Source organism: Euprymna scolopes, chromosome 43 (assembly GCF_053919585.1).
Source record: "Euprymna scolopes isolate OS-2025 chromosome 43, ASM5391958v1, whole genome shotgun sequence".
In the NCBI taxonomy this organism is placed as follows: Eukaryota; Metazoa; Mollusca; class Cephalopoda; order Sepiida; family Sepiolidae; genus Euprymna; species Euprymna scolopes.
The window spans coordinates 34,024,011-34,049,651 of NC_136524.1; the positions used below are offsets into that span (position 1 = coordinate 34,024,011).

General features: G+C 34.3%; 1 protein-coding gene across 3 annotated transcripts in view; it reads left to right on the plus strand.

The window, feature by feature from the left end:
- The first annotated feature begins 5,228 nt into the window (after positions 1–5,228).
- Positions 5,229–25,641, plus strand: part of LOC145268276 (eukaryotic translation initiation factor 4 gamma 3-like) — a 222,638-nt gene continuing 202,225 nt past the window's right edge. Inside the window, exon 1 of one of the 3 annotated variants that reach the window (XM_080123658.1) lies at positions 5,229–5,344. The gene's annotated coding sequence lies outside the window, so the exon portion shown is untranslated. Of the gene's footprint in view, positions 5,345–13,301; positions 13,466–25,641 lie in introns of those variants that run through there. The other 2 variants (XM_080123651.1, XM_080123653.1) reach the window with 2 other exon arrangements.

Below are 25,641 nucleotides of genomic sequence, written 5' to 3' on the forward strand. Positions count from 1 at the left end.
TAATTATTAACTCTGATGTGGGACGAAATGTTACCTTCATTTGAAAACACATGCTCGGTGTTGGGCGAAATATATCATCATTGGCACTTGTGCTGCTTCTTCGGAACTGTCTTGATGCCCATCTTGGTCAAATAGTCTGTGACTAGGATGGAGTTGTGGACTCGTGCATTGTTCTGACTCGATTTGGAGAGTGCTGGCCTCTTCTGATGGAATCTCTTCCTGAACTCCTTTAAAACCTCAAGATAGTATTCTTTGTTGACTATTTGTCCAGTGGGAACCCAGTGCATGTAGATCATGTCCGTACTGTCAAAAAAAGGGATCATTATAAGTTTCTGGGTGGATTTGTTCTGTCTGGCCTTCTTGGGTCTAGGAACTCTGGTCTGGTCTGGCTCTTAGTCTCTGGATTATAGCAAGAGCTCCAGCTTTTATCACAACTCAGCAGAGCGTCAAGAACTGAAGGATCTGAATTGATCAGCTCCAACATCTTCCTGCTATGATGACAATGTCTTTATGATCTTCTCTGAGCATTCTTGGGACAAACGGGCAAATTTTCTTCATCTTCAGTTCCGAGCAAATATTTGTGTGAACATCAAACTGCGTCTATAAAGACAGTAAGTATTGTCTCTATAGACACACAATAGCCCTTATTCATGAGAATCTTTATTTGGTCAATCAACTCTGGTGTTCTTATTTTTTTATTCCTTAGATTTAGAGAAAATATTTTTTTAAATACGAGTCAAACATAAAAATATAATTTCTTTAAGTTAAAAGAAAAAACATATTTTACTTTTTTAAATCGTAAATGTTTTTTTGCTTTTCCATAATGCTTTTTTTTTTAATAGTAAATGTTTACCAAAAGATGACAATGCAAAATAAATATATCAACAAATTATTTAATTCCTACCCAAATTTCAGCTTGTCAGTCTGAAAAACAAAAATCCTGAAAATTGATTTGACAGCCAGACTATGACACTGACTTCCAGACATAAATAATGAAATAAAAATAAAACAGGCAAAGGAAAGCTTCACCAAACAGTTACATACGTTTCTTTTTCCCCCTGAAGAAGAGATACTACTTTCGAAAATTAGGGATATCAACAATTACTATCTTGTGTGACACAATATGCTGGTAAGTAAACATGATATAATTGAAAATTATTGAAAATTCCTTCTAATATTGTCATTATTCTTTTATATACTAACTCGTGTCCACCGTGTTTCCCGCAAACTGTATTGATATAGCCTTCAAACAAAACTCCTTTAAGACTACACGCAATGCTTCAAGAAAACTATAACATCCTTCTACAAAAAATGTTTATTTTTAACAAAGATTTTTAATGGAACAAAAATAGTATGCTAGTCCATCTAAATCAAAATCGGTTACTTCTTCTTGTTGCTCTTAGCATAAGAATCCCAGTTTGCTTGAATGACGTCCCTCAACATCACACGAATAGACAATCAGCAGGAGACATCTGTCGTGCCTTATCATGTCTTTATTTGTTGTACATAGATACAGACTTGTGCAAATTAGTTTGGACAAGCTCAAAAATTGTTCATTTATTGAAACATTTCTTGTAATTAATGTTTTCTGTTAGGAAACTAACCATTTGTTTTTTTTTCTCTTTCAGACCTGTGTAAATATAGGGTGACTAAGAAGTGCTTAGTATAGGTGTAGGTAGTAAATTTGAGTCAGTAGATCCGACTAAACGACAGAGAAAGGTTGCTTATCTGCACACATGAATAATGAGAATGCTGATTATTTACCGTCTGACTGCAGATTTGACTATTTCCAGGATATTAAAGATTGTGGTTGTGAAGGAAAAATGCTAAAATGAGTGTTAAAGCAATTGGCGAGACTTTAAATGCAAGAAAATCTTTTGCTGCAAGGATTATCAATGATAAAATCAAATCTGACCATTGCAGCATTAACAGAAAGGGAAATTGTGATCAGAAACGTAAAAACTGCAACTCATGATGATAGATTTTTTTTTTATAAGAAATAGTGTGAAGGCCTCAAAGAAAACAAAGGTTGACTAGCAGCACGACCTGGCAGCTGCAGGTGCAGTTGTTCACAATTCTACATTCAGGCGATGGCTCTTCAAAGTTGGAAGAAAGGCCCAAAAACCTCTGCATAAACAACTTTTGACACCTGCAATGAAGGCCAAAAGATTGCAATGGACAAAGGAATTGGAGTGTAGGTGTAGTGGAGACGTTGAATGCTGTCTATCATGTTGCAAAAAGTAACATTTATAGATGAACAAGAAATAAGGAAACATCACTCACTAACTGCGTAACTTACAAACCATGTGAATTTATTACGGGCAACAAGTACAAGACATGCTTACAAGAAAGTCAGGTGGAGTGGGTTTTTAACATGTCCGTTCAGCTTGGCATGACTGGTGTAAGAGAGAGAGAGAGAGAGAGAGAGCGAGAGAGAGAGAGAGAGAGAGAGAGAGGGAGAGAGAAAGAGAGAGAGAGAGAGAGGGGGGATGAAAAGGAAGTCGATATTGCCATCTATAAGCTGAAACAAGCAAATGCTGAAAATAAGGGGCTATAACTGTATATGTCTCAAACTTGAAAGTGTTGTACATTGTGTCTGTGTGTGTGCTGTGTGCAAACTAGGGCTAGATAGCAGCTTGACAGCATATCTCTATATTGGTATGTGAAGAAAAGTTATATTCTCACATGAGTCACATTTTGAAGTCCATGATCACAGGTTCATGTTTGTGAGAAGGCTCATAGTTGAACCTGTCTGTTCTGGACGTATTCAACAAGCACCAAAATATCTCCCTAAAAAGATATTTTACGGTAGGTTAAGTATTTCTGGCCCTGGGCGCTTGATACCTGTTACAGAAACGATGAATAGCAAAACATATAAGAACTAATGAGATACCACTTATCAAGGCCAAAAGCCACTTGAGGATAACGATTAGTGAGATTTTCAATTTGGTGATTGAACAGTACTATGAAATTCGTTGGTTTCCTAGCCTTTAAAGTCGTTTTCCGAGTGGTGGTGGAATATTTATAGACCGCAGGATTTGGCAACGTGTCATACATCAAATTGTAGTGAAGCCGAGACTACTACTACTACTACTCCATTACATTTCTCTTTCTCTCTACCTTCCCCTTCCTTCCTTTCTTCCTCTTTTTCTCTCTATGTGAACAGAGGTTTTAGCCAATCAGGAGGGAGAACAGTTCTGGTGGGAAAGAAGAAGATACAAAAAGATATTCGAAGTGGGAAGACAGCTGAAAACCAAGACAGAGGGACGAGTTGTTCCAGAGTCATTACACAAAATGAAAAATCCCAAACTTTCTATGAACCGATACAACTTACAGACTTGCTGTAACCTTTGATTCTGAAACGTATATAAAAACCGTTTCGTTTTTGAAATGGCTTCTTCCTTTGTTGTTATTATTATTCCCAGGTAGGTTTCTAGACCGTTCCAACACTCCCGTCTTCTTATTAATTTTGACGACTCCCCAAGATGGAGATCCGCCAAAATGCCGACCTACGCAACAAAAGTTGCATTATGGTAACTGCCATAAAATATAATGCAAAGCATTCTTTAAAAATTTCAACACGTGCAATGAAGACCAAAAGACTGCGATGGGGAAATGTACAGAAGAATTGGAATGTAGATATTTGGAGAGAAGTTATATTCTCAGATGAGTTAAATTTTGAAGTCCATGTTTGTGAGATCTGTGAAACTATCCGAGCTGGACATTTTCAACAAGCACCCCCCCCCTTCCCACTTAAAAGATGTTTTGGGGTATGTTTAGTGCCTCTGGCCATGGACGTATGATATCTGCTACAGGATTTGATGAATAGCAAAACAGATAAGAACTATTAGAAACTCATTGGTTTCTTAGTTTTTAAAGTCGTTTTCCAAATGGCGATGGAATGTTTCAGCAGGATTTGGCAAAGTGTCATACGTTAAAGAAAACGCAAAGCATTCTGTAAAGAAGCAGCGATTAATGGTTTTAAGTAGGCTGGCAATTCACTTAAGTCCTATAAAGAATCTATGGGAAATGGTGAGAACCAAGCTCAGAAAATGTGACTGCTAAACAATGGAGAATCTATTTTCGGCAATAAATTAAATCTTGTATGACGATGATGAGTTAAAGTAAAATGTGTCCTAATCTGGTTACTTCAATACCAGATCGCATTGAAATGGCCAGAAATGCAAAGAGAAGACACGATTGTGTAATGCAAAGAGGAGACTACGAGTGTGTAATGTTTTATTTTTCATTGGTAAGTGTTTTTTTTTTTCAACAATAAAATAGATTTCTCTGAAACATTGTCTTATTTTTCCTTGTCCCAAATAATTTGCACAATCCTATAGTATAATATAATACACACTTGACCCTCCCCCCTTTAAAAAAAATCAGAGAATCATCTGATTTTTAATGAAACTTTAAATATTTACTTAGATATATAGAACTCAATATCCGTGTGTATGTATGTGTGTGCTGTCTGTGTGTTCCCTATAAAAAGAAAGGTAGACAATCTGCATAAAATCTAAGCGTATCATTATGTAACATATGCCAGGAAAGACACTTCATAGTCCCGATGAGACTATAAAGTCATAATCCACTTAAAGCTTCAAATACATCCTATTTTTTATGAAATTTAACTCCTAAAATATTCTAGAGAAAACAATTATAGAATTCACAAATCTCTAAATTCATTTTTGTAATGTCATCTATTTTTAAGCTCTTCCCCCTCTCACTCCTCTCTATAAATAATCCTCTCTCTCTCACACACACCTCTCTCTCTCTCTCTCTCTCTCTCTCTCTCTCTCTCTCTCTCTCTCTCTCTCTCTCTCTCTCTCTCTACGGTCCTGGATATGACCTTAAATTATATCCAGTGGTGAGGCCTCAGCTTACGAGCTTTTGGGATTGTTGAGCCACCCTTTAATTGCCATTGCTCCCAGGTCCACTCTGACCCGGAGTGGTAGTACCTGTTAGGGTCCCAACTATGAGTTAAATAGAAACCGACTTGAAAACAACAAATATATTCTATTAAAAAATTTTTTCTTCAAAATCTTTGGATTCGGCATTAAATAACCTGAAAAGGGTTGATATGCCTTAAAACAAAGACAACCGACCAACCCTCTCTCTTAATTAGTTTACGTCATTCTCCTCCTCCCACTACTTCTATTCTATTCTTCCCTTTATTTACATCATTGTTGCCCTTATGACGTCATCCACTTTCAAGTAAATATATATAAATGAATGTTTCAGTTAAAATCATTCAGGCCCTGTGCCTAATTGTATGAATTTACAATAAATATAATTCGTTTTCTTTCGTAGCTTTTGGGACTTACCATTCAACCATTTTCAAGTAAATATATATATTTCTTTCTTTTTTTTTGTTTTTTGTTTTGTTTAATAATATAATAAGCATGATAACGCACGGCGTACAGTGCTGTGACAAGCATGCAGTGCTTTAGTAATGTACCAACTGTACTTATTTGACGTTGCCTGGGTGGAACTTTTCAGAATTTTTTTTTTTCTTCTTCTTAATTTCTGAATTATTGGAGATGAAATATGCTTTATCTCCAATATATATAAAAAAAATAAATATAAAAATATTATCGAATTTAAAGTGTAATAAAAATGTGTTAAATAATTACATGCTCTTTTTATTTTCTCAGTTTAAATCAAAACACAAAATCAATATTATAATAAGGCCGATTTTTTTATGAAATTTCACACAAATGTACTTTATGTGTCCGGGAGTGTTCCTATATAGGCTTTGTAGTGGAATGATAAATATTAAAAATCGCTAATCGGAAAAAAAAATCTGATTAAAGAAAGAAACAAGCCAATTTTGACCAAAGCTAACACTTTTATACAGCCTAACATCGCAAGTTCATTTGAAAAGTTCTATCACTGCACAAGAAGAAGGGCCCGGTATATAAAATCAACTGTAGGTTCTTTGATAAGACGGGGTGCATTCGAAATGGATGTTTCTGTTTAGAGCACAATCGAACCATGATACTACTTGACTTTTGCATTTTAAACTTTAATCCAAGTTCTCAATAGGAGTAGGCAATCAATTAATTTGATTAACGAATGGGCGATTTCACCGACTTCGATGACAATAAAAGTATTGGAAGTGACTAGTGTGAAACATTCGTGGATTCTCATTCAATCCTTCAATCACCCTAAAGTAACACTCATTCATATTTAGTAAGAGTTAGTTTAGAGTTTAGGGTTAGGGTTAGGACTAGGGTTAAAAAAACACAGTCACCCTTTATACGGTTTGACGTTGCTTTAAGTATTTTCTGTCATATTTATTTTGTGATTTCTAGTTCGTAAACGGCTTCATTTTATTTCCGGCTTGTTCTGGATATCTGCTTCGATAAAAGCCAGTTTAGTTTGGTTGGTATACTATAGAGGTACAAAAATTTTTTTTTGTTTCATACTGTACTAATTGACTGTTTGGCGACAGCTGTTTGATTCAGCTTGACCAGCTGTTCGCATGAATCTCATTCGCCAAAAGTCAGTTTAGTTTGGTTCATATTCTGTAGAAACACAATATTTTTAAAAATAGTATATCCTGGACAAATTTCTTAACTACGTGCTCCAAAAGACTCAAGTATAAGTCCTAGTATCAAAAAATATGAGAAAGAGAAATAGTTTAATTATGATGAGGTGTATCAAAGACTCAAGTATAAGTCCTAGTACTGAGAAATTTGAGAAAGGAAGATAGTTTATAATGTGATTGAATGCTTCCCCACTCCCTGCGTGCCACTAGTCATATAGAAGCGAGAAAGACACACACACACACACACACACACACACACACACACACACACACACACACACACACACACACACACACACTTTTATTACTAAAGAGATATTGAATATTTTTTCTTCTCTTTAAGGCATTTATCCTAAAAAATTAAAGCAATATATTATAAAAAAAATATATATAGATTAATCAAAAAAGATTCATACCAAAATCCGACCAGCAGAACTACTTTTGAGGATGGCTTGTTCATTGTCAGTCTGAATTATAGTCCTGTGCAATTCTAGGTTAGCAGGAATACCAAAATGTGTGGATGGTTCTACACAAAGCCTTCACCACTATAAACAAATCATATGTGGATTTCCGAGCAACTTAATTGTTGTGGCAGAAACTCGTATGTCAAAATTGACGGGAGCGTCCATCATATATACATACATACATATATATATATATATATATATATATATATATATATATGTGTGTGTGTGTGTGTGTGTGTGTGTGTGTGTGTGTGTGTGTGTGTGTGTATATATAAAATTTTAGTCATTCAATAAAATTTTAAAAATATTACGTAAAATTGTTAAATTTATGACGTGAAATGGTTAAATTATAACCATTTCATGTCATAATTTTTTAAATTTTATTGAATGACTAAAATTTGATTTATTTGCTCTATCTTGTATATCGAGCAATCTTTATTTAAATGGGATAGTCCTTATAGAATATTACTGCCAATAATATTTTGTAAGACCTAAAATCATAGGTTTCCATACCAGTTGATTGTTAGATAATTTTATTCTGAAGTATATCTATATATATATATATAAAAGAGCAAACAGTTAATAAAATATGTTAAAAAACACTTTGAAAAAGAGTTAAAAACATATTTAATCTGAAAAGGAAACACTTGATAAGTGGATAGTCCTTAATCCACAGAGTTTTGAAGAAATACTTTCCTTCTCATCAGAGGGTAGGAATTAGCAAAATGCAGCATAGGATTTTGCATACAAAAGTATTTGATGAAACTGCAAGTAAGTCAAAGATCTTACTTGATAACAAAAAGTGAAGCAGAAGGAATATGGTGAAGAAAAAGGTGATTACACGTGAGGGATTGTCTGGTGAAAGGTAAATTATTCAATGACGGTAAAATCCAAAAATATAAATCCAAGAAAGTTAATTGAATTTCCATTTGCACAAGTAAAATCCAAGGAAATCACGCAATTGGAAGATGGTCCAAAATAATCCAAAAGGCTGAAATCCATGGAATAATTCACAAATATGTACAAGGAAAAGGGAAAAAATTTCAATAATATTAATAAAAGAATAATAAGATATGCGTTTGACACGGCTGCCGAGGCATAATGTAATTAAGAAAGATCAGGGAAGAAGAAGAGAAAAAAAATTAAATGGTGATAGAATTAAATCGAAAATAGAAAAGCAAATGTTAAAATGACCGAGACAAAATGATATTAAAAGGCGCGAAAAATATAGAGCAAAAAAATAGGTCAACTGAAATGTACAGGTTATTACTTAAGAAAATGTCAGCAAGAGTTGTTAAAAGACATTAAATGGAAAAAAAAAAAATAAATTAATAAATAAATAAATAAAAAATAAATAATGAATAAAAAAAATAAATAAAAAATAAAATATAAAATAAAAAAATGTTTTAAGGGGAGAGGATGACAGGTATCTGCAAATTCCGGATAAAGTAAGTAAGTATGTAAGCAAATGCATATAGTAAAATATAAGTAAATATACATACAGGATATAAATGTGTGGGTGGATTGATATATTAGATAGATAGGAATATTTAAAGACTAAAACGGAAATTGCAGGTTAAATATATATATATATATATATATATATATATATATATATATATATATATATATATATATATATATATATATATATATTCATATATATTCATATATTTATATATAGATATATTTATTAATTTTTTCCAAGTAGGGAGATATCCAAAAACGAAGAGTAATTGAATTTCAACAAGGTCGTTGATAGTACTCCATTAAAGAGAGCAAATAATATTTTTTGGATTATTCTTTATGTTAGAAAGCGTAATTTTTCTTGCCTGATGAGATCTATTATGATCGAAACGGTCTGTGCATCATAGCAAGATATGATTGTATTTGCATAAAGGGTGAGTGAAAATGATGTTGCAACTAGCATGAGGGCAATCATTTATTCAGAGTTTATTTGAGATAATCTTCACCTATCCACCAGCATGATTGATGCACAACACGCAGTTATGATCAGTGCAATTAGATATGCCATGACACACATTTCATGACTTAAGTCCACCAATACATCTTTTATTCTATTTTTCAATTCTTTGATGTCTAGTTTTTTGTTACACACACAATTCTTTGTCGTACCACATAACTAGAAGTCAGACAAGGTGTCAAATCAGAGGAGTATGGTGGCTACTAGTGGTGGGACGATTAATCGGAATCAGAATCGGGAATCAGAAAAATTGAAACTTTTTGAGGTATCAGAATTGGTATTGGAACCGGAAAGATTGTACTTATTTTCCCATGCCAAAAACGATTCTTTTAATTATCCTTTTTTTTTTTTATTTGATTTTTGTTTAAAACCAAATCTTCCACTGGTAGTAGTAATAATAAAAGAATAAATATTTATGTTTTTAAAATTACCAGTAATGCCAAAAGCTATAGCTCAGCCCACGAGTGTTTTCACGTTTTAGAAAATATATGCACATTTGACATGTTTGTTTTTATGGTAATTAGGCAAAACCAACAATTTTATAGTTAAGTATTTAGAGATTTATAAAGAATCGGAATCATTGGTAATTGTATTGGAATTGGGAATTTAGTACGGAATCAGTAATAGTATCGGAATCAGGAAAAATATTGGAATTGTCCCATCACTAGTGGACAGGACATTTTTGAATTGAGGCAAGTACGTAGAGTACAAGTAAAATTAGTAATGCAAGCCTCTAAGCAAAAAAAAAAAACAAAAAAAATTAAACTTAACAGCAAGTTTAACTCATCCTTTATACTTCCATCCATTTTCAAGTAAATTTAAAAAAAAACTTTTTACAAAGGAATCACCACTTATCAAGGCCTAGAGGCTACTCGAGAATAAGGGTTAATGAGTGTACAGTGGTCAAAAGGACAATATTGTAGTAATCTTTAGAAGTGTAAATTTGGAAAATTGGATTACTTAAGGGAAACGACTCATCAAGAACTTGTTTACATTGGACTTGAAGACGGCACTATTGTAGTCAGCTGGAAAGCAGGTAAACAGAAGAGAGTTCCACAGGTGTGCAGTTCTTAGAAAGAAATTTTGTTCATAGAATCTACGTTTAGGCTTAGACACAGATAAAGAGTGGGGGAAATCATTGATAGTGTTTACAGCCAAACAAGTGTTTCTCGTGAATGTTTGGCAAGGAGGGGGGACAATAGATTGAAGCAGACAAGCACTTGACCATGAAAATAATGATAAAACAGAGACAGGTTTGCAACGTTTCTTCTGTGAGAAAGAGGTTGCAGGGAAAAGAAAGGGCATCCCCCACAAGGCTACGAAGTCTATTCTGAACTCTGCCAAGCCAGGATAAGTCCTTCCTAGCAGTTTCTGCCCAGATGTGATAGCAATACTCCATCCTTAGACGTACCTGGATCTTATATATGTTGAGAACTGCATCAGCAGGAAGATATCTACTGGATCGATAGAGGATCCCATCAGTTTTCCAGCGACCTTGGTAACGGATTTGATATATGTATTCCATTTTAGATCAGGAGTAAAGGTCAAGCTTAGAAGCTTGTCGAAACATGGAGCCTTCCCAAGAAGAGAGCCATTCATTTCAATTGATACCAGATGTGGATCAGAACATTGATGATGTAAAGATAGAAGCTTGGTTTTAGATGCATTAAAACATAAACAAACATACATACATACATACATACATTTACAGAGACAGGTGAGATTCATATTTCTGGATAAAATCATTCTGTAGCTAGCCAAGTTCACTCTTTGGCATGCAAAATGGAAGTGCTTAAATTCGCTTCCGCACAACTAGTTTGAAATATATGCTCGCATGAATTAATAAAAACAAATAACAAACATTATAAGCCAATCAGATGAATTTTGCTGAATTTATCCAAAATATTGCTGTTTTGATCAATCCTGGATGTAAGCAGTTGAGCTAAAATCCACAACATTTTGCCTCAGTTCTACCCCCCTCCCACCCTCACCCTTCTGTTGGTCTTGGAATAGTTATCTCAATTCATGCATGCACATAGTCATAAGCATATGCATGCAGACACTAGTGCACACACAAACATACAGCTCTTTAACTTTTCTCATTATCGTCTGCTTATCAAAAACAGATGTACAAAGCTATTTATTTTGAGTCGTCCATTTAGATAATCTATCCCTACTCAAGTTCCACCGTAACTGATCGTTTCACCATCTACCTAACACTTAACTCTTATCCTTTTCTTCTGAACCTTGACTAGGAGCGAGAGACTAGTGGCGAATGCACCAGCCCAAATATGACAACAATACTCCATACATGGGCGAATGGTGGCCTTATAGAGGTACAGGATACTTTTGGGTATTAGTAGTTTTTTAGCACGGTAGAGAGAACCAACCTTCTTCGCAGCAGTCCTGGCAATGCTCTCAATGTAATTGTTCCAGCTCATGTTTCCTGTGAACGTTAGGCCGAGGAGTTTAAAAGATGTACTGGCAGATAAAGAGTCATTGCCCGTTGCTATTGGTGGTAGAGAAGGTGTCTTGTAATTATTGAAGGAAACAAGTTTAGTCTTGGCAGCATTGACTGTGACCATCCATTTTTGTCCCCATTCCACTACAGATCGGAAGTCATCCTCTAGTGTTTTTGCCATTTCTTTAGATATGTGTTCATTTGTTTTCCTGTCGTGTCTGTTATAGAGCATGGTGTCGTCAGCACATATATCCATCTCACAGACAATTTTGTCAGGGAGGTCATTTATGAATATTAGGAATAATAGAGGTCCAAGGATAGATCCTTGAGGCACTCCCGCATTTATATCATATTGTTTCAATGTACGATCATCGAGGACAACCTGAATTTTTCACTTATCTAAGAAGGATTTAATTATGTTATGTATTCTTCCAGTGATACCGTATGATCTGATTTTCCTGAGAAGACCTTCATGCCATACCCTGTCAAAAGCCTTAGATATATCTAGAGCTACTGCTCTACCCTCTCCTGCTTTGTTCAGTGAAGGATATATACGTTCTGAGATTACAGTTAGGATTTCTGCTGTGGAACGGGCTTACCTAAATCCATATTGTTGGTTAATCAGAAGTTTAGCATCGGTAAGGTGATGGACTATATATATATATATATATATATATATATATATATATATATATATAAAATATCTCTTTTGTGAATTTATGCTTTTGGACTTATTATTTTATCTGTGATTATCATTTAACATTTGTCCCATTCTTTCACATGTAGTTTTCTATATATTTTGATATTAAACCTCTTTTTTTTTTTTACATGGGAGTAACCACTCATCAAGGCCCAAAGGCCACTCGAGGATAAGGGTTAATGAATGTAAGGTTTAGTAATCATTAATTGCATTTACAGCTGACTACAATGTGGTCGTCTTCAAGTTCAATGTAAACAAGTTCTTGATGAGCCGTTCCCCTTCAGTAATTCAATTTTACTAAATTTACACTTCTAACGATTACTATGATATTGTCCTCTTGACCAATGTACACTCTTTAACTCTTATCCTCGAGTGGCCTCTGGGCCTTGATAAGTGGTGATTCCTTTGTAAAAAAAAAAAAAGAAAATTGTGTAAAATGGGTAGAATTTGATTATTTAAGGGGACTGTTCAACACGAACATTAGACTTGAAGTCAGATGTAAAGCAGACCAGCAGAACATTGGACTGTAGTCAGCCAGAAAGCATGCCAACAGAACAGTGTTTTACAGGTGGCAATTCTAGGAAAGAAGTTTTGTTCATGGAATCTGTATTTACATTTAGGCACAGATAGGGAGTGGAGGAAATTGTTGATAGTGGTTGTAATTAGTAGGGTGGGGTTTTTTTTTGTGAAAGTCTGACAAGGGGGGGGCATAGATTGGAGCTCAGACGAGCACTTGCGATGAAAATGACAATACAGCAGAGACAGGCTCACAACGTCTCTTCTGTGGGAAAGAGGTTGCAAGGAAGAGAAAAGGGACATCATCTACCAAGTTTCATAGCCGGTTTTGAACTTTATCAAAGCAGAGAACAATTTTCATTAATAACATTTCTCTAAAACTGACCCTCCCCTAGAATCTCCTCTTAAATCGGAACCCTAAAAAGGAGTCTCCAAAATTCGTTATTTTTTTAATTCTCCCCTTTCTTCTCTCTCTCTCTCTCTCTCTCTCTGCTAATTCGTCTCCTCTCACTATTTCTCTTATCTACATTTATTGACATGAGTTGATAAAGCAGTTGCAGCAGCAACAGCCATGACCGCTGCTTTCAAACAAACACATGCATCAGAGCTGCTACTGATACACACACATGGTAACTTCTATTCATCGTAGATGATGTCACACTGCTTTTGGTAACTACCATTCATCCTTTATGACATCATCCATTTTCAAGTAAATAAAATTATGAAGCTATGCACGGTAACAAGCAAGGAAGGCAGGCAACAAAGCAAGCAAGTAAGATAACCAGTAAGCCACCCGTGACCCGTTGGGTCAGTATTTGCTCTCTCTCTCTCTCTCTCTCTCTCTCTCTCTCTCTCTCTATCTCTCTCTCTCTCTCTCTCTTTATTTACGTCTCGCTATGTCTTTCTTACTTCCCTTCTCTCTTCACTGTCTCTCTTTATTTCTCTTTACTAGTTACGCCATTCACCTCCTCCTGCCACTTGTCTTTTCATTTGTCTTTTGTTTACATTGTCTTTTTGTGATGTCATTCGCTGTGTATAGAAACAAAAAGTTGTTGAAGCTATGCAACGAGGCGATTATTATTTATAAATAAATATTTTTTGCAATCTTTTAATAGTTATTGGAATGTAATGTCAAAAAACTTGTTTTTGGTTCCAAATTGGAATTCCTCATTCCACCTGCTTAGGATCGGCTCATGTGGGAGAAATCAATTTTCGAGTGCAGCAATTTTTATTTCCAATCCAGTATGGTGGTGGTGGTGGGGATTGTAAATATGTGTTCCTACTTGTGTCGAACTTTGCCCTTGTTATAAAACAAAATAGGGACTGTCCTACATCCATGATAAAATGAAGAGTTCTCTTGAGAGGAATAACAATTGTTCAAACTTTATTATCACTGACCAACGAGGATAACTCTGTTTGGAAAATCGCACATACTCATATTGATTGCATGAGTTCCAATAATAGTATGAGTCTGAACTTAAGGTTAGTATTGAGATTAAGGAAATGTATTTTTTTTAATTGCTGAAAATAAATACAAAAAAACAAAGCAACCACAAAACTATTATTTATAAAGAATACTAAACTTTTGGGGATTTAACAGAGACGCTAGCAAACAAAAAGAAAAAAGGGTTTAAATTCAAATATATAACAAGTAAATGTTACCAAAGGCAAGATAAGTTACTTTCTTACCTACCTGGATAAGTTTTTGTGTTTTAACGTATTTTCAAGTTTTTATTCAGTTCGAAAAATAAGTAGTACCAAGTTGCTAAGTTAAACTGTCAACAACATCGGTGACAAGGAGCACATGTCATCTTTGGAGTGTCATTAATCACTTAAAACATGAAAATAAAACAAAATATTGATAGAAATCCACCCAATAAATGTCAAGACACGGAATGACACTGTTTGGGTGGATTTCTGTCAGGGTTTTGTTTATTTTTCTAGCTTTGAGCGATTGCTGACATTCCAAAGACGGCATGTTCTTGTCAGCCATGTTGCTGTCAGTTTAACTTACCAACTTGGAACTACTTATTTTTCAAGCTGAATAAAATCTTTAAAATACCAGAAAAAATAAAATAATAATAACATATCAAAAAGTATTTAAGTTACAAGTGTCTTGACCTTAGTTCTCTTCTCTTCGCCTCAATCGTCATCATCACATCTTTTCCCTTTAAATGATGACGCCATGGATGATGCAATTTTCTACCTATATAAGAATCACGTACATCCTAAGATGGACTACTGTTGTCACATCTGGGCAGGAGTTGTGAGAAGAACCTTATACTGCCTTGACAGAGTAAAGAGGAGACTTTGTAGACTAGTAGAGGATGACTTTTTCTCTTCCCTGCAATCTCTTTCCCACAGAAGAAACGTTGCAAACCTGTCTCTTAGCCCCCCCCCCACCTTGCTAAACTTTCACGAAAAACACTCGTCTATTTGAAACCACTATTAATAATTTCCACTGCTCTTTATCTGTGCCTAAGCCTAAAACGTGTATTCCATGAACAAAGCTTCTTTCTTAGAACTGCACACCTGTGGAACTCTCTCCCATACTCCTGATTTTCAGCTGACTACAATATGGTTATCTTCAAGTCCAATGTAAACAAGTTCTTGATGAGCTGTCCTCATAAGTAATTCCACTACTAATCATTGCTACAATATTATTCCATTACTTACACTCATTAACTCTTATCCTCCAGTGGCTCCGGGTCTTGATAAATGGTGACTCCTTTGTAAAAAAAAAATAATTACTTATGATGAAGGTAAGAATGTTTCAACTTAGACAAACCTGTTACTATTGTAATGTGGCCGTCTGTATAAAATGGGGGGGGGGGTATAAATCGTGTATATATTTATGAGTTTCTGTTATCCTCTAGTGTATGATTGTATGCGAGTGTGTATATATATACATGCATGTTTAGTCGTCGTCGTCGTCGTCGTCGTCGTCGTCGTCGTCATCATCATCATCATCAAAGAGACCAAGCGTCCTTAAAACGATTTTCTTTTTTTTTTTGTCAGACATGTATTGTTTTTATTTATGTATTAATTTATTTAAATTGATTTGAACATGAATAGGTAAAAGTAAATTACATAAATTAATTTAATTGGACCCATCATCCCCGTTGTCGTGATCACTGGGGAGTTCTTCCGTGTTGGTCGCTCCTTTGCTTTGGGATTTGCACAGACACAGCAACTCATGACCACCTGTTTTTACCTGCCGTGTGTTTTGGAGTTGTTTTTATTTATTTATCGTTGGGACTCTGATGAACAGCGTATGTTCGACACTGTACAACTGGACCTCACCTGCCTTGTGGGCCAAGGTTCTTTAACCAAAGGCTAAGGGTGAGGTAACTCTGACAGAAACCTCCAGAGAAGCTTAGGCCCTGTCAGCTGCAGCATGCATGACTCACTGGTATGTGGAATATTCTCTGGTACCCAGCAACCTAAATCCCAGACATGGACCGAATAGCATTGAGGTGGAGAGGGCTCCTGTAAGCCGTGGTGAAGGCAACCACTCTAGGAGAAGCAAATCTCTGATTTAAAAAACCATAAAGCGGAAGACCAGTAGCCGCATTAAGCTGGTCTGCAATTTGACTTGTTGCTGGCTATCTTGCTCTTGTTTGTTGCTGGATCTCAACATTTTGAACTGACAGAGAGACTTAGCTGTCGTACAAAGCTAAAACTCTGCAATAACATCTTTGTACAGATACTCCCACAGACATTTGTCTACAAAAAACCCAAAAAAAAGTCTTGCGGCAATGGAAAAGTTGTGATGTGTGCAGGCCTGACAGGCTGGAATCATATAATAACTGATCTACCATAATTATATGCATATATGTATGTATGTGTGTATATGTTTATATGCATATGTATAAGTGTATATGTGTATATATATTGATATATGTATGTGTATATGTATATATGTACGCATATGTGCATGTATATATATGCATGTGTGTGTATATATATGTGTGTATATGTGTGTATGTATGTATGTATATATACATATGTTTGTGTATGTATGCTTTTATATGTATGTGTATGTATGTGTATATGTATGTGTATGTATATGTATGTGTATATATATGCATGTGTATATGTGTATATATGTGTATATATATGTATGTATATGTATGTGTGTTTGTATGTATGTGTGTATGTATATGTATGTATATATATGTATGTATATGTATGTGTGTTTGTATGTATGCATGTATGCATATGTATGTATAGATATATGCATATGTATATATATATGTATATAAATGCATGTGTGTGTATATATGTATATGTGTATATGTATATGTTTGTATGTATATGTATGTATATGTATATGTATTCATGTATGTATATGTATATGTATTTGTGTATATGTTTATGTATATGTATGCATGTATGTATGTATGTATGTGTATATACAGTGCCACGTAAAAGTATTGGATACATTACATTTTTCTTCATAACTTTAATTAGGGTTCAAGATTTTACCTAAAATTTTGTCAGTATATACTTATTACTATTCTAAATTATATTTGGAGTAGTAATTACAAAATTAAAGTTTAGAAAGTTTATATTTAAGGAAAAATATGAATTAACAAATGCAAGAGTATGGGAAACACTTTTAAAAAATTATTTTTCTGGAATAAATTTAAATGACTTTTGCTTAGCGTGTTGCAATAATGCAAACGAGTTATCACTGACCAATCAGAGAGCTTTATATTAAAATAATTTTATAAAATTCTTCCAGTTTGGGCTCACTCCTTCAAAGTCAACCAGTTCATTTATAAAACTGCTTAAAACTAAAGAGTTGTGAATAGACATTCGTCAAAAAACCACTGATAAGCACAAAGAAGGAAAAGGGTATAGAATAATATCAAGGGAACTTAATCTACCACTTAGTACAGTTGGAAACGTTATTAGAAAGTTTAAAAACCCTGGTGAAGCTGTTGCAAATCTTCCAAGATGTGGTCGGCCAAGGAAATTAAATGAAAAAAGATCAAGGTGGGTAAGCAGAAAGGTACAAAAAAACCCTTTCCTTACTTGTGGTGAAATTCAAACTGACCTCAGAGAAGCTGGGATTAATGTGAGCAAGGATACAATCAGTAGAGTTTTAAATCAGGTTTTGTATCAAGGTCCCCAAGAAAAGTTCCATTATTGAAGCTTAAACATGTCAGATCACGTTTGAATTATGTTAAAACATGGGGAACAACCCTAAGAATTTTGGAACAAGGTAATCTGGTCAGACGAAATGAAAGTTGGAAGAAACACAGCAGCACATGTATGGCATAATAATGGTACCACCTATAAGAAAAAGAATACCATTCCTATGGTAAAGTTTGGTGGTGGTTCGATTATAGTATGGGAATGTTTTTCATCAAAATGTACTGGTGAACTAGAAATCATCAATGGTAGAATGAATGGACGTATGTACAGGAAGATTTTAGAGAAAAACCTCCAGAAATCTTCTGATTTGTTGAGACATAATAGCAATTTCGTGTTTCAGCAGGACAATGATCCAAAGCATACTGCCAAACTAACACAAAGAATGGCTTAGAAATAACGGAATTAACGTTCTTATTTGGCCCAGTCAGTCTCCAGTCCTCAACCCAATTGAAAATTTGTGGAAAATATTGAAGATCAATGTTCACAAGAGGAATTCACAAAATATCCAACAACTAGAACAGTTCTGCAAAGAAGAATGGTACAAAATACCTGCATATCTTTGCAAAAAACATGTGTGCAACTATAGAAAGCGATTGGAAGTACTACCCTAAATATTAGTTAGAATAGCAATAGGAATATACTGATCAAATTTTAGGTAAAATCTTGAAACCTAAGTTATGAAGAAAAATGTAATGTATCCAATACTTTTGCATGGCACTGTATGTGTATGCATATGTATGTGTATATGTATGTGCGTATTTGTATGCATGTCTGTATGTATGTATGTATGCGTGTATGCATATATATGCATGTGTATATGTGTGGATGTGTATATATGTGCATATATATGTACATATGTATGTATATATGTATGTATGTATGTATACTAATGACGGTTTTCAGTGTCATGTCTGATTGAGGGTGTGCAAGTCACTGGCAGGACTAGAATGTAATTTACAGTCATCTATATGATGTGTATATATATATATATACGTGTGTTCGTCCTATGACCGTCTAGTGTTGTAATCGTCTAATCTCGAGTTTGTTGTAAGTGTATGTATGTACACTCATTAACCCTCATCTTCAAGTGACCTCTGAGCCTTGATAAAAGGTGATTCCTTTGCAAAAAAAAAAAAAAAAAAGAAAATCTAATTTTTTTAAATATTTTAAACCACATTAAAGATCATTTTAAATCACGTAGTCTCATACCTAGATGTACATATTATGTTCTTTCTGAGGCATTATCCCCACCTCACCTTAATTGACACCATGTTTGGCGCTTACATCTCCATCATTAACATGGAGCATAGAAAGTGAACATTGAGTTTACTTTTGGCAGTCTTGTAGCTCTTGTTTCCCTTATTGTGTGTCCTTTTCACATTTCATGAGCGATGTTTCTGACAAAGGGAGAAGAATTGCTGTTTTCTTGGTTGGAATCTATCATTTTATTGTTGACTGATATTTACCTTAAAGTATTTTTTTCTTGGTTTATTACATCAAGTGGCTTCGTACATTGTCTGGAGCGGTTTCTATCAATATATATATATATATATATATATATATATATATATATATATATATATATATATATATATATATATGAGCAAACAGTTAATAAAATATGTTAAAAAACACTTTGAAATGAGTTAAAAACATATTTAATCTGAAAAGGAAGCACTAGATAAATGGATAGTCCTTAATCCGCGGAGTTTCGAAGAAATATTTTCCTTCTCATCAGAGGGTAGGAATTAGCAAGATGCGGGATCGGATTTTGCATGCAGAAGTATTTCATGAAACAACAAGTAAGTCAAAGATCTTACTTGAAAACAAAAAAAGTGAAGCAGCGGGAATATGTGAAGAAAAAGGTGATTACACATGAATGGATAGTCTGGTGGAAGATAAAAAATCCAGTGACGGTAAAATCCAAATTTAAAACTTCAAGAAAGTTAAAAGAATTTCCATTTGTGCAAGTAAAATCCAAGGAAATCCCGTAATTGGAAGAAAATGGTCCATAATAATCCAAAGGCAGAAATCCATTGAATAATTCACAAAAATGTGTACAAGGAAAAAAGAAAAGATTCCAATAATATTAATAAAAGAAAAATAAGATATGCTTTTCACTCTACTTCCGAGACATAAATATAAATAAGAAAGATAAGGGAAGAGAAAGAGGAGAGAGAAAAAAATGAGAAAAAAAAATGATGATAAAGTTAAATATAAAATATAAAATAAAGGTAAACAAAAGTCAAAATGACCCAGACAGGAACTGTTAAAGGCGCGAAAAAAATATATAAGGCTAAATAATATAGGTCAACTGAAATGTACAGGTCATCACTTAAAAAAATGTCAGCAAGAGTTGTTAGACGACACTAAATGGAAAATAAATAAATAAATAAATGAATAAATAAATAGAAAATAAATAATAAATAAAGAATAAATAAATAAATAAAAAATAATAAAAAATAAAAAATAAAATATAAAATATAAAATAAAAAATAAAATAAAAATTATTTAAGGGGAGAGGATGACCGGTATCTGCAAATTCAGGAAAAGGCAAGAAAGAAAAGAAAAAAAGTAAGTAAATGCATATATTAAAATATAAGTAAATATACATACAAGATATGAAAGTGTGGGTAGATTAATATATTAGATAGATAGGAAAGTTTAAAGAATAAAACAGAAAATGCAGATAAATAACCGGCCATGCAAAGAAGAGGTAAAGAATTAAAATAAAAGATTATTAAATTATAAAGTATTAAGAAGTATGTAGAAAAACGATAAAGTTAAAGAAAAAAAATTTTTTTTTATATCTATATAAAGGGTAAAAGTAATAACTATGTAATTTCAAAATTGCTATAATTAAATTTGGACTTATGTTTACAGAAAGAGATCAGTTCATTTTTAGAATTTATTATATTGTTACTTTGAGGGGAAGTAATTATAGTTATAGCTTCGGTTGTGCAGAGGCGACATGACTTAGAGCCTGGAGTATAAGACTTAACTTTTTTATAATAGTCCATTTGATTGAGAAGGGAGTATTGTTAGAGTTAAGTTTTTTAATTAAAGTGGTTAGAGAAGTTCCTTGGTTATTATTAGAATTATGGTTGTTAAAAGAAGAAATGTGGTTTGATATTCTTTTCTTAATTAATGTTGAAGTAGCGCCGATATATGTATGTACTTTATTAAAAGTTCGAGGTCTAGTATTAATATTAATTTGCTGATTTGTATTAGTTAAATAGTTTGAATTTTGTTCATAGTGTTCAATAATTGGTGGGACAATATCTGTATGAGGACTATTTTGGAGGGGATAATGAGTGTTATTAGTGTTAGGATGGCTGTTAGAAGAAATATTATTATTTTCATTATTATTATTATTATTATTATTATTATTATTATTATTATTAGTTGTATGATTGTAGATGGAAGGGCTGCCCGAGTGGTGTATTGGATTAGTAACTATATCAGATGGAGGATGGGAAGAAGAATAACTTGAAGACGAAATATTAGTGTCTGTTATGGAAGGATTGCATGGGAGCTCAGTAATTGTGCAAGAATATATAACATCTTTATGGATGTAATCATTATTGAGTGGGCAAAGATGTTTGTTATTACAATTACAGTTAGTTTTGAGTTTAATTGGGAAAGGGATTTCTTGGGCTGATTTAATTTTTTTGTTATTAGATGTTAAGATTCTTTGTGCTAAATTAGGCATTGTTGAATAAGAAATCCTGATTGAATTTTTATTGAAAATAGAACTATATCTGTGTGGGTATTTGAAAGAGTTTTGTACAATGTTGAAGAATTCCTTAGGTATATTAGTTTTGACATTTAGGCTAAATGGAGGATTAAACCAAATATTTTTCTTTCTCCTGATACGACTAGGTGCGATTAGTATTTTGGTTTTATCGAGCTTTTACATCTGGCTGAGATAATTTTATAAATATTAATTCTTTAATATGTATAATATACTTTAATTTTACCATCTTGGATCATTTTGGTAAATTTAATTGTAATTTTTATTTTATATATATATATATATATATATATATATATATATATATATATATATATATATATATAAAGGGGAGGGAAGAATCTCTGTTTTCTGGGTCAGCATGTAGGCCCATCTAACACTTATCGTTAGCTAGTTTAAGTACTTTAAGTAGTATTTTTTTAACTATTTACATTAAGTGGCTTCATGCCCTGTTTGAAGCGATTGTAACCTTATCTACATAGACCCAACACATTGTAGCTTCAGTCGCAAAGTAGACATGGAATAGGAAAGAACTTCAACTCCTTTTTGTGTGTGTGTAGCAACAACATTTATTTCCTCATTCTCCTGCCACATGTGACTTCTAGGTACATCTGTGACGTCATCCACATCTCGATCTTGATCGTTTTCTCTGACGCATTCTCTCTCTCCATTTTATAGTCTTTTTCCTTACAGATATGTCATTTCGCATTTTTGTATGCATTTACATATGTGTATCTGTGCTATGTTATACGTTTTCAATTAAAAACAAATCTAAATTATGTAGTGGCATCCCATCAATGTTCAAGCTGTTAGGCATTCTCGTAATTACTCCTTTTCTCCATTAGCTGTACATCTATATATATAAAAGCAAAAATGTGTGTATGTATGTTCACTTTTTGTGTATGTCTGTAAAATGCTTTTTTCCAAGAAGCAGTCGGTCGGCTCACAACTTCTTAAAACTTTTTATATCACATATAAATGATAATATCTACGAGTTAACAACGGAGGTCGCCTGTCAATTTAATTTGCTCTACTTCGAAAAGATAAATATTCAACATTTTTCGCTCGCGCATGTGGATTAGGCTTTTTCATATAATAAAAGCAGCACTAATTCTGGTGGTATTTTTTCGGTCGCGATCGCCGGAAATGTCCGAAAGCAATCAGATTTGATCAATGTGAAAATATTTTCCTTATATCAGACAATTGCTATTCAATTTGGACAATCCCCTTTTTATGGGGAGCTGGTCGCCCCCAAAATCTTGGGAAAATAAAAATAAAAAAAGCGTTCCTGCAGTAAATAAAATACTGTCCCGCAGTCAAAGTTGACCTCATACCTCATAAAGTCATTAAAAGTGCACCTGCCAATTCTAAATAGTTAAATAAATTCAAACGTGTTTCCGTTAGTATTTCGCAGTGGCCCAATGGTTAACGTCGCATGTTTTTTTTTCACACTTTAATTTCCAACTTCACCTCAAGGGTTCAAGTTCGATCCTCATACTTACCTACCAAAACTTTTTTTTAATTTTACGCCCCCCCCCATAGTTTTGATTTACCCCAAACCACACACACCTCCAAACATCCGAGCAACGCCGGATACCCCCCCCCGCTAGTCTATATATATAAAAGCGAAAATGTGTGTATGTATGTATAGGTGTTTGTATGTCTCGCAAAAACTTTCGACAGAGGCGATGGATTTTCACGAGATTTTGAAGCCGGACATCTTGGACGACAAATATCAAAAAATTGGCCAAAAACATTAATTCCTTCACCCTAAACTGGACCCTTTTCTACAAGGAGGGGTGCCAAAAAAATCGTTCCTTCATTTTCTCTCCTCCTACTACTACAACACTGACGTCATGTTTGATCTAGAAAACATTAACGTTAGTTTTATCGGTTCTCAATTGTACGTCTCTTTGGCATAGAGGTAACATGTCAGGCTTTTTTTTCCGCCTTAGCCTCGATGCTTTGGGTTCGAGCCTAGCTTCCTACCTAAACTTTTTTTCCTCTTTTATACCCTTTTTTTTCCTTTTTGCTTTGTTTTGGTTTTTCCAATTTTTTTTAACATTGTGTTTTTTTTATAATATTAAAACAAGGTCACCCTCCCCTACATACAGACCTCCAAACACCTTGTCAACGCCGGGTACCCCCGCTAGTCTATAATATAAATCTCACCTGTCTGTTTAAATGTATGTATGTATGTATGTATGTATGTTTGTATATCTGCCTAAAACTTTCAACAGAGGCGACGGATTTTCACAAGATTGGGCTTGTTTTGAAGCTCGACCCTTCGGACGACAAATATTAAAAAATTGGCTAAAAACATTAATTCCTTTACCCTCAACTGGGCACTTTTCTACAAGGAGGGGTCGCTTTTTTTGCAGATATTTTCGAAAGCCATCCCCTCTTTTCGATTGACTAGACTTAATTTAAACCTTTGCCACTTCCGGTTTGGCGATGGACGCAATAGCAAAGATGTCACACTTTTTTTTTCACATTCTTTTCTTTCTTTGCAGTATGGGTTTGCACCTTTTTTTTGCTCAACACACACCTCCAAACCCCCGAGCAACACCGTGCACCCAGGTTAGTACATTATATGCGTGAGTGTACACCTGCAAATTACTTAATAGCCAAACACATAGCATGGAATAAACAACAAAGTCTCTTTTCAAACCAATGACAGAAAATGTTTCTTTTGTCGGCAGAAAATTGGACTGTGTTCAAGTGAGGAAAAGGAAAAGTAGAAAGATTTAGTGGGTCGGCCAGCAGTTATCTTTAGCAAAGATCGTCTATGTTGGACTGTCCAGGAGAGAAAAAGAGAGAGAGAGAGAAAGAGGGAGAGGTCTGTCTTTGATGCTTGTCAGGTTCTCTCTGCTGACCAACCGTGATTCCCAAAGAGGTTAAATAAGTTCTTTAGAGGACAAATAGAATCAATGCACCTTGCCAGCTTATTGGTCAATCTGCAACTAAATCACATTGATTCACTAGAGAAAATAAATCTTTTATTTTATATGTGACTAGTGGAGGTACCCGGCATTGTCCGGGTGTGTGGAAGTGTATTAAAACCTGGAGGGTGGGTGAAGAGAGGTGTTAAAAATAAAAAGTGGTAGTTGACTGGGTCGAGTAAGGAACCCTGGGGTCGAGGGTGGGCATAAAAAAATAAATTGGTAGTAGCAGGGGAGGCGAAACAACAATAGGCAATTTGGGTGGAGAGAGAGAGAGAAAAAAAAAGTGGTAGTAGGCAGGCAGTCTCGAACCCATAACTCAAAGGAGGAAAGAAAAAAAACGTGACATCTTTGCCAATGTCTCCACAGTCCGACCAGAAGTTTAGAATGTTAAAATTAAGGGAAGTCAATTCAACCAATACGATGACTTACAAAAATGGCTCGCAAAAAAGAAAAAAGAAAAAAGAAAGACCCCTCCCTGTAGAAAACTGTCCAGTTTAGGGTGAAGAAATTAATGCTTTTGGACAATTTTTCGATATTTGTCGTCCGAAGGGTCGAGCTTAAAAACGATACTGATCTTGCGAAAATCTGTTGCTTCTGTCAAAAGTTTTCACAATACATACAAACACACACACACACATACACACACACATTTTGTTTTTTATATATAACTAGCGTGGGGTACCTGGCGATGCCCGGGTGTTTTGAGGTGTGTGTGGTTTTGGATAAATCAAACTAAACTAAAATAATAAAAAAAAGTTTTGGTAGGTGAGTATGAGGATCGAACCCGAACCCTTGAGGCAAAGTTGGAAATTGAAGTGTGAAAAAAAAAACTGTGCGACATTAACCATTGGGCCACCGTGACATACAAGGGAGACACGTTTGAATTTATTTATTTAACTATTAAAAACAGGTGTCCGCAATAAAACTTAACTCTGCTGCTTCGATTTGACCTAATTAAGAAGGTCAAATAGAAGTCATGCAGTTAACTTTTGCTGCGAGTTGACTGTTTTTTTCCCCAACAGATTTGTCCAGATTGAATAGCAATTGTCTGATATACAACATTGATCAAAGCTGATTGCTTCTGGATGTTTCCCGGCG